This window comes from Apium graveolens, chromosome 7 (genome assembly GCF_009905375.1).
Source record: "Apium graveolens cultivar Ventura chromosome 7, ASM990537v1, whole genome shotgun sequence".
NCBI lineage: Eukaryota > Viridiplantae > Streptophyta > Magnoliopsida > Apiales > Apiaceae > Apium > Apium graveolens.
Window position 1 is genome coordinate 128,748,844 of NC_133653.1, and position 11,176 is coordinate 128,760,019.

The 11,176-nt window shown below is 37.3% G+C and overlaps 1 non-coding gene across 1 annotated transcript; it reads right to left on the reverse strand.

Moving 5' to 3' along the window:
- Positions 1-2,125: 2,125 nt before the first annotated feature.
- LOC141675410 (small nucleolar RNA R71) lies at positions 2,126-2,232 on the reverse strand. Its single transcript, XR_012556065.1, has one exon. It is a non-coding gene; the product is annotated as a small nucleolar RNA R71 (small nucleolar RNA).
- Positions 2,233-11,176: the final 8,944 nt, after the last annotated feature.

The window sequence follows — 11,176 nt, forward strand, 5'->3', positions numbered from 1 at the left end:
GCTTCGGGTTTGTTTTGGAACCTCCCTATTACTTTTCTTACCTTATTCCTATTATTTAGGAATTTTCCGGCATTTTTCTTTAATTTCCAGGAATTTTCCCATAATTTTTGGGATTTTCTCTATTTTTCAGGAATTTTCAGAATTCATTCTTAATTTTCAATTTTACAGCTTTTTTCGACCAGGATCCTAGTCATTAAAATGACCTGGATTCTGGTCGACTTTTTGGCCAGCTACTGGAGTCTTGTCGAATATAAACAACCAGGAATTCGACCTGGATCCTCGTCGAATTCACGACCTGGATTCTAGTCGAGTTTTTGGTCATTTGTTGGCTCTTGTTCGAATTCAAACGAGCAGGATCCACGACCAGGAATTCGACCCAGGTCCTAGTCGAATTAACGACCTGGATTCTGGTCGAATTTTTGGCCAGCTACTGGAGTCTGGTCGAATATAAATGACCAGGATTCACGACCAGGATTTCGACCTGGATCCTAGTTGAATTCATGACCTGGATTCTGGTCGAGTTTTTGGTCATTTGTTGGCTCCTAGTCGAATTAACGACCTGGATTCTGGTCGAATTTTTAACCATTTCTTGGCTCTTGTTCGATCACAAACGAGCAGGATCCACGACCTGGATCCTAGTCGAATTAACGACCTGGATTCTGGTTGAATTTTTGAAAATTTCTTGGCTCCTGTTCGAACACAAATGAGCAGGATCTACGACCAGGAATTCAACCTGGATCTTAATCGAATTAACGACCTGGTCTGGTCGAATTTGTGGCCATTTCTTGGCTCCTGTTCGAACATAAACGAGCAGGATCTACGACCAGAAATTCGACCTGGATCCTAGTCATTTGGGCTTCAATTTTTCCAAATCCCATTTGGATTTGAGCCTAGAATTAGGCCTTTTACTTTTCCAAATTCTATTTGGATTTGGGCCTTGAATTGGGCCTTTTCCAAATTCTATTTGGATTTGGGTCTGTGAATTAGTCCTTTTATTTTTCCAAATTCTATTTGGATTTGGGCCTTGAGTTAGGCTTTTTACTTTTCCAAATTCTATTTGGGTCTGGGTTTTGAATTGGGCCTTTTCCAAATTCTATTTGGATTTGGGCCTGTGAATTGGTCCTTTAATTTTTCCAAATTCTATTTGGATTTGGGCCTTGAATTGGGCCTTTTCCAAATTCTATTTGGATATATATATATATATTCTCTTTAGATTTCTTCGGAATTCCCAAGAGTATTCTGGAATGTTCCAATCTTGAGCTTTTCCTTTGAACTTCTGTGTTTATGGGCTTTTTTACCCCTTTACCTTCTTCCTGTTGCCTATATAAGTAAGTGAGGTAAGTCACTTCACCCCACTTCTCATTTCTTGCTCCTTGAGTTCTCTTCTTCTCCCTCTAAAAAACCCTAGGTCTTTTTTAGAGTTTTCCAAACCTTTTTCCATTTTTCTTCCGGTTCTTCAAACTCCCATGTATTATTTCTTGTATTTTTTGTTTTTCCCAAACTTGTATTTTAATTTTGTGTCTTGCTTAAATTTTCTGCATATTTTCTTTTTCTATATTTTCTTTACATACACTTATATACCATATAGAGTACTAATAAGATCTCAGAATAATAAAAAAAGAACCCCTACAAAGTATGGTATGAAAAGTTTTCTTATTCAGCATAATCAGCAAAATCACTATTCATAAGGGTTACAAAAAGTCCAAAATTTTGGGGTTATTACAAGCCAGCTTTAGTAGTGATGGGAGATCAAGCAGAAATTCCTATTGATGGACTATTCTCAGCCTAACATTAATGATATTCAGTCGAGCAGCATCAAACCAGCCATCTCGGCTAACACTTTTGAGATCAAGTCGAGAACGATTCAGATGATACAGAACTCAGTTCAGTTTGGGGGTTCTCCTACAAAAGACCCCAGCATGCACATCAGGGATTTCATCGAGATCCGCAACACTTTCAAGTTCAATGGGGTGACTGAAGATGCTATCAAGATGCGACTCTTCCCATTCTCTCTGAGGGATAAAGCAAAGTGCTAGTTACATTCTCTACCACCAGAATCTATCACCAAATGGGAGGATCTTACTCAAACGTTTCTCACGAAATTATTTTCTATGGCAAGACTGCTGCAACCAGGAATGCTCTTACTTAGTTTGGACAACAAATTGGAGAATCTCTGTGTGAGGCTTGGGATCGATATAAAGAGATGCTAAGGAAGTGCCCACACTTTGGCATGCCTGATTGGATGATTATAAATTGCCTCTACAATGGTTTAGGCGCACAGTCTAGACCTATGCTCGATGCAGCGTCTGGTGGAGCCTTATGGGCCAAAAGCTATAATAAAGCTTATGAGTTGATTGAGCTTATAGCACTTAATGAATACCAGAATCCTACACAAAGAATGTTGCAGGGCAAGGTAGCAGGAATTATGGAAGTGGATACAGCTACTGCTATAACTGCTCAACTTCAAGCTTTGACGATGAAAGTGGACTCTTTGGCTAATTATGGAGTTAATCAAATCACTAGCGTGTGTGAGCTTTATGCGGGGGCACATGAAACTGAGTAGTGTGCTATTTCTAGCGAATCAGCTCAATTTGTGAGTAACTTTCAGAGATCACAGCAGCAAGCTCCAGCCACTTATCATCCAAATAACCGCAATCATCCTAACTTCAGCTGGAGTAACAATCAGAATGCGGTGCAACAATCTTATCAGCCATACACAGTAAAGCAGTATAACCCTCCTGGTTTTCAGCAACCGCAATATGCCTCTAGGCAACAACTTCAACTTCAGCAGTTACCGCAAGCTAAGGAAAAATCTGAATTGGAGGAGTTGAGGCTCATGTGCAAGAGCCAAGCTGTTTCTATCAAGACCTTCGAGGATCAGATTGGGAAAATTGCTAATGTATTACTGAATCATCAACCTGGCACACTTTCAAGCGATACTGAAGAGCCAGGCAAGAAGGAAGCTAAGGAGTATGTTAAGGCAATCACATTGAGGTCTGGTAAGGTTGCAAATCCTAAAAGAGCTAAGACTTCAGAATCTGAAGTAGAGGCTGAAGAAGAAGACGTGCAGAAGGAAGCAGAAGTAGAACCAAGGAAGAGTACTGTTGAGCACACTCCTCTTAAGGGTAATACAGGGGAGAGACAGATCTATCCTCCACCTCCCTTTCCTAAGAGGCTGCAAAAGAAAATGTTGGATAACCAGTTTGCGAAGTTTCTGGAGATGTTCAAGAAACTTCACATCAACATATCTTTCGCTGAAGCTCTTGAACAAATGCCTAGTTACGCGAAGTTCATGAAAGGTATTCTCTCTAGGAAAGTGAATCTTGAAGACTTGGAGACCGTTGCTCTCACGGAGGAATGCAGTGCGGTGCTACAACAGAAATTGCCTCTGAAGCTTAAAGATCCTAGAAGCTTCACTATTCCTTACACAATTGGGAAGGTGTTTTGACAAGTGTTTATGTGACTTAGGAGCAAGCATCAATCTGATGCCCTTATCAATCTTCAAGAAGTTGGACTTGCCTGATCCAAAGCCCACTTATATGACTTTGCAGTTGGCCGACCGTTCTATTACATATCCGTGAGGTATTGTGGAGGATGTCTTGGTCAAGGTGGATAAACTCATCTTCCCTGCTGATTTTGTAATTCTTGATTTCGAGGAGGATAAGAAGATTCCCATAATCTTGGGAAGACTTTTGTTGGCTACTGGCCGAACCTTGATAGATGTGCAGAAAGGTGAGCTCGCCATGCGAGTGATGAATCATGATGTAACTTTTAATGTGTTCAATGCCATGAAATTCCCCATGGAAAATAGGAGTGTTTTAAGATGGAGATGGTCAATTCTGTGGTCAATTCTGAACTCGATCGATTGCTAAGGTTCTCCATGGAAGCGAAAGATGGATATGCCTTTTGAATCTCTTGGATTGGAGGAGATGAAAAGTTCTCCAAAGCGCCTCAAGCCATCTATTGAGGAAGCGCCTACTCTTGAGCTTAAGCCTTTACCTGACATCTGAGGTATGCGATTTTAGTTTATGCATCTACTTTTCCTGTTATTATTGCATCTCACCTTTCAGGTAGCGACGAGGAGAAGCTTTTGAGAATTCTTAGAGAATTCAAATTGGAAATTGGTTGGACTATACCAGATATCAAGGGAGTCAGCCCATCATATTGCTTGCACAAAATTCTGCTAGAGGAAGGAAGAAAGCCTTCTGTTGAGCGACAGAGAAGGCTAAACCCGATCATGAAAGAGGTTGTGAAGAAGGAAATCCTCAAGTGGCTAGATGCTGGGATCATCTATCTAATCTCTAACAGTTCATGGGTGAGCCCAGTTTAGTGTGTGCCAAAAAAAGGTGGTATCATTGTGGTAGCTAATGAAAAGAATGAGCTTATCCCTACACAAACAGTCACGAGGTGGATAGTTTACATTAATTACAGGAACCTAAAAAAGGCCACAAGAAAAGATCATTCCCCTCTAATATTTATTAATCAGATGCTTGACAGATTAGCTGGGCATGAGTACTATTGTCTTCCGGATGGCTATTCAGGCTATAATCAAATTTGCATTGCTCCAGAAGATCAGGAGAAGACTATTTTCAGTTGTCCATTCCGTACTTTTTCCTTTCGAAGGCTTTCTGTGGGTTATGTGGAGCACCAGTGTAATGCCCTCCAGACCCGGGGTATAAGTCTGGGGGTTACGAGCTAATCATCCAACCTGTACAAGCTTATTAATAAATAATAAAGAAATGAAATTAAACCCCTTAACAACTACCAGGACCTTTCTAGGCTGAAGTATGAAAACAAGAACCACTATCTACTTTTATTACAAACCAACATTCAGAATCTCACAAACTTTCTTTATTACAAACCATTGTCTAACTCATTTTAAACTAAGTTCAGCTTTTATTCAAGCACACATACTATCTATCAACACTCCACCTGCTCAGGAAACTCAAAGCTTTCTTCTTGGATAGGGATCAACACCTTGGGTATAAGAGGATCCCGAGGCTTGACCCGCTTCTTTACCACTCGTGTTCTGACGGGTTTCATATTCCTTCTTAACTGAAACAATAAGGTGAATAACAACAAAAAAAGGTGAGCCAAAATTGCTCAACAAGTCTACAAAATATATACAATGTTAAAGCAATATAACTGAATCCGTATCCCAGGTTTATCTGCAAAGATATAACCTTATAAGAATCAAAAGAAGGCCATTGCTGGCGAATACAAACGAACTACACTGGACTCAAGTTCGCAGCTATACCCTGCTGATCAGCCAGGATACAGTGCAGATCTATATCTCACTATAGATCCCGTCGGGCACCCAGGCACTACGGCCCATCTCAAGGATCCGGTTATGTTCCGGTCCTTAGGATTAAGTAACCTTAATCCCCAAAAGTAATGTTATCCAGTCCCTGGAATAGCAACCGAAACAATCGGTATACTTTGATATATTCTAATCACCAGAATATATTAATAATTATGAGTAATAATTGGAATATGAATAATAAATTCAAATGAAAAGAATAATTCAAGAATCGAACTGAGATAGGAATAAAGGAGTTAAAGTAATGCAAATGTAATAAGAATCTGAAGAGAATATCACTATTCTGGTAAATAGAACAGAGGAGAAACTTGCCTTCTGTGCGACTTACTGCAATTAAATCACTTCTGTCTATCCCCTACATGACCTGCCTTGCTGGCTTAGTTTCTGTTAGCAAAATAGATTGGTTAAGTCATTTTGTACTTCTGTCGTACCTTAAATCGACTTCATTTTGTTCTTACTATTTACCCATACGTTTATAACCAACTCGAATATTACATATAAACAAGTAAGACTCGATTAACCACATAATACACATAAGCACATAAGTACATAATCATTTTTATAGTTAAAATAATTTTTAGAATCGAAATCAATTCGCTGATTGCTCCGTTGATCACCTTCTGCTTCATTTCCTATTTTTCCGGAATTTTTCGAACTCGTCTCGGCACGCATTTCGACTGTTAATCAAGCAATCTATAAAATCAACTAATTTCGAGAAGAAATTAGGTCTTCATATTATTTTTAGTGAAAAGAATTCATTTTTCTGAGTCAACAGGCTTTCGTTTCGCTCAATTCGGACTAACGGTTGAATTATTATCAATTAAACACTGATAATTCAATATAAACAATTATTGCTAATTTTTAAATCCCAAAATAATTTTTAAATAATTATTTAAGGAAAATCAAAGTCAAAAATAATTTTTTTATAATTTTTGGAGTTAAAATGAAGAAGTTATGATTTATCGAACATTATGTGACTAATTATTGAAATAATTAATCACTTTTTAAATATTTAATAAATAAATAACTAATAAATAATTAATAGATAATTATTTACTAATTTAAAATAATTAATTCCTAATTATTAGGATTAATCACAATTTATTGCAAATATTTACAACTCATCGATTAAACACTCGTATAAATACGAGCTACGCACTATTCTCGAATACTACCGAATTAATATATTATTATCGGAATTTAAACGATTCGTTAATCAATTAATTATCGGTATTTAATTATACGATACGAACAATTACTGCAATATTATTCGAATAACTAACGCTCGAATAATAATTCTCATTATCGAATCACTACTCGCATAAATACGAGTTACTCGTATTATTTAATCTTTAATTAATTACCTAATTACCAATTAATTACCTAATTATTAATTAATTAGATAACTAATAAATAATTAGATAAATAATTAAATAATTAAATTCGAATTTATAAATTAATAAAATAATTCAGAAATTAATAATATTATTTTTCAAAATTCAAAACAAATTTTTTTAGCTAATTATTAGAATTATTAAAACTAATTTCTAATTTATAAAATAAAAGTAACTAATTAGAAACTCAGAAACAGTTTCAGGAAAATGAAATTGAGGTTGGGTGGATCAAAATCGGGTTTGCATTAAAACCCAACCGGGTCAGGTCCGGGTTGGCAAGAACACCCGCCGGTGTTCTTCACGTTTCCAGAACCCGGCGGAGTTCCGGCCACCGGAGTCCGATTCCGGCGAGTCCAATTCTGGGGAAAACTGCGTAGTTTCGATCCGATGTTGCTGCCAAATAATTTGTTACCATCCCAGCTGCATATCCCCGCCGTTCATCACTTTAACCACCCGCTGTCTCATCTTCCCCGGCGAAAATCGATTCAAAATCCGGCGACATCAACTCCATGGCCGGCGAGCTCGGTTTCGCGAAATCCAACACCAAACAATCCGATTTCTATGCCAAATTAAAGCTATAAAGTTCTACAATCACTTCCTATCATCAATCATAAGCAAGAACATCTATAAATCTTAAAAAAAATGAAATCAAAATAGTAAAACCCAAGAACTTGACATATCGATTTGGGGGTTGTAAAATCAAAGTAAAAATACCTGATTACTCCTAGAACTACAACAAAACTAACTACATTAACCAAACAATCAAACGATTCTTCAAAATCAAAAATCGAAATTCATGCCAAGAACATCAAAATTCGATTTTTAAAATTTAACCAACCTCAGTTGATGTTGTTGATATCAATAGATTCGTCTCTCTGAGAGGATTAATTTGGTTACTCGAGCAAAATCAGGGGTTTAGTAAATCTCCAGCAATCACCGTTTGATCTTCAAGCTTCTTCAAGAACACAACTCTCACCCACACTTTCTAATTTCTTTTCTTTTTATTTTTTTCTGATTTTTAATTATAATTAACTGATTAATTACCAACAAATCTGATATTTATATTTATGAAAATAATACCCCTAAATAAAATTAAGGGGCTAATTATACTCCTAATAAAAATATTTGGCCCCAATTTTTATTATTTTTGGGTATTAATATTGAATTTTTAAATATCCAATAAATACAAAATTAATGCTAAAAATTCCCAAAAATTGTGAATATTACAAAAATGCAAAGAAAAATGATATATGATAATTTCATGATCATATAAAAATAAAAATGTAATTTTTGTGGGGTTTTTGGTACCCGAAGGGGCCCGGAAAAGCCATTTTTCGCGAAAAAGGTCAATTTGTAAAACGTCTAGGGGTTCAGAATAACGATATGGTATAGGGCATTTTTGGCAAAATGGGGCCAATGATTTTGTTTGAAATACGGGCTTTTAAAACATGGTTTTGAGCTGTACGGGTTTTGATATAAGATATCTAACTTACAATAAAACACTCAATAAATGTCCAAAACACATTTGGATCAAAACAGATAACACGTAACACATAGCAGTTAAGGTTTAATGACTCAACACATTTAATCACATATAAATGACATATTAATACACATATTTTATTATAAATATGATATCATACAACGTAAATTTCCCGGTCGTTACATTCTCCCCCCCTTAATAGGATTCTGTCCTCAGAATCTTCTACGAAAACAAAAGTGGGTATTTCTCTAACATTTCATTTTCAAGCTCCCAGGTTGATTCTTCAACCACTGGGTTTCTCCACAATACTCGCACTAAATATACAGACTTATTTCTCAACACTTTCTCTCGCCGATCTAAAATTCTTACCGGCTGTTCTACAAAATACAAATCTGGTTGGATATCTATCGGTTCATACTCTATTACATGCCTAAAATCAGGATTATATCGCTTAAGCATTGAACGTGAAACACATTGCGAATATGTTGCATATGAGGCGGTAACGCTAATTCGTATGCAAGCTTTCCTACTTTTTTCAAAATCTCAAATGGTCCGACGTATCGTGGCTTCAATTTACCCTTATTGCCAAATCTGGTCAATCCTTTCCATGGCGATATTTTAAGTAATACGTGTTCCCCTTCCTGATAGTCCATATTCTTCCTTGCTTGGTCTGCATATTTGCGTTGCCTGTTTTGCGCTGCATCGAGTCGTTTCCGAATAAGTTCAATCTTTTCTTTCGTTTGCTGAATTAATTCTGGTCCCAAAATTTTACGTTCTCCAACTTCATCCCAATGCACTGGTGATCTGCATTTTCTCCCATATAATGCTTCATACGGTGGCATTCCAATGCTGGCGTGATAGCTGTTATTATAAGAAAATTCCACTAGGGGTAGATGCTCATCCCAACTGCCTTCAAAATCGATTGCACAAACTCGTAGCATGTCTTCAATCGTTTGAATAGTTCTTTCACTTTGCCCGTCGGTTTGCGGATGATAAGCGGTACTCATGTTTAATTTTGTTCCAAGGCATTCTTGAAATTGTCTCCAAAATCTTGAATTGAAACGAGGATCTCGATCCGATACAATAGATATTGGAACTCCATGTCGCATCACAATTTCCTTGAGATACATGTGCACTAATTTGTCGAGCGAAAATCTTTCATTAATTAGTAGAAAATGTGCCGACTTTGTAAGTCTGTCAATGATTACCCATATCGCATCATGATTTGCCCTAGTCCTCGGTAGTCCTACCACAAAAATCCATCGCTAGATGTTCCCATTTCCATTCGGGAATGTCTAACGGTTGCAATAACCCACTCAGACGTTGATGTTCCGCTTTAACTCGCTGGCATGTGTAGCATTTACTCACCCATTCTGCTATTTCCTTCTTCATATTCGGCCACCAAAAGTTTTCCTTCAAATCGCGATACATTTTTGTGCTTCCTGGATGAATGGAATACTTCGAATTGTGCGCATCCCGCATTATTTCTTCTTTTAATTCTGCCACGTTAGGGATCCAGATTCTCGATGCAAAGCGTAAAATTCCTTCATTATCTTTCTGAGTTGTGATCTCTTCTCCCGTTAAGTCGTCATCTTGACTCATCACTTTATCTTGACAACGGCGAATCTTTTCTAACAACTCCGGTTGGAAAGTCATAGCGTAGATAGTTCCTGCAGATTCATTGGGAATACGAATCTCGATTTCCAATTTGTCGAATTCCTTGGCCAATTCTTCGCATGAAGTTAACCGATTCAATCTTTCTTTTCTGCTTAGCGCATCTGCTACAACATTTGCTTTTCCTGGATGATAACTGATTGTAACATCGTAATCTTTAATCAATTCCAGCCATCGACGTTGTCGCATGTTCAGTTCTCTTTGCGTAAAGATATACTTCAGACTTTTATTATCCGTGTAGATTTCGCATTTTTCACCGTAGAGATAATGTCTCCAAAGCTTTAATACAAATACGATCGCTGCCAATTCCAGATCATGCGTGTGATATTTCTGCTCATGGGATTTAAGTTGTCTCGAAGTATATGCAATGACATTACCGTGTTGTATCAATACACATCCTAGCCCATGATACGAAGCATCACTGTAAATGATGAAATTTCCTTGATCGTCTGGCAGTACAAGTACTGGTGCGGTCACCAACTGATTCTTTAACTCTTGAAAACTTTCTTCACACTTATCATTCCATTCAAACTTTTCACTTTTTCAGGTTAACTTGGTCAGCGGCGTTGCTATTTTCACAAAATCTTTGACAAATCTTCGATAATATCCTGCCAATCCAAAGAAACTTCGAACTTCTGTCGGCGTCTTTGGTCTTTCCCAATTCAACACAACTTCAATCTTTGGTGGATCAACTTGGATGCCTTCTCTACTGATGATATGCCCTAGAAATTGTACCTCCCTTAACCAGAATTCACATTTTGAGAATTTTGCATATAATTGCTCTTTCCTCAGAATTTCCAAAACTATCTTCAAGTGTTCTGCATGCTCTTCTTCTGTCTTGGAGTAAATCAAGATGTCATCAATGAATACAATCACGAACTTGTCCAAATATTTCTTGAATATCCTGTTCATCAAATCCATGAATACAGCTGGCGCGTTTGTTAAACCGAATACCATTACAAGAAATTCGTAATGCCCATATCTCGTACGAAACGCAGTCTTTGGAATATCTTCAGCTTTAATCTTCAATTGATGATAACCTAAGCGTAAATCTATCTTCGAAAACCATGCAGCTCCTTTTAGCTGGTCGAACAAATCGTCGATTCTCGGTAAAGGATACTTGTTCTTGATAGTGAGCTTATTCAATTCCCTATAGTCGATGCACAATCGCATGCTGCCATCCTTCTTCTTCACAAATAACACTGGTGCACCCCATGGGGATACACTAGGTCATATAATGCCTCGGTCTATGAGATCTTGCAGTTGCGTTGACAATTCTTTCATTTCGACTGGAGCCATTCGATA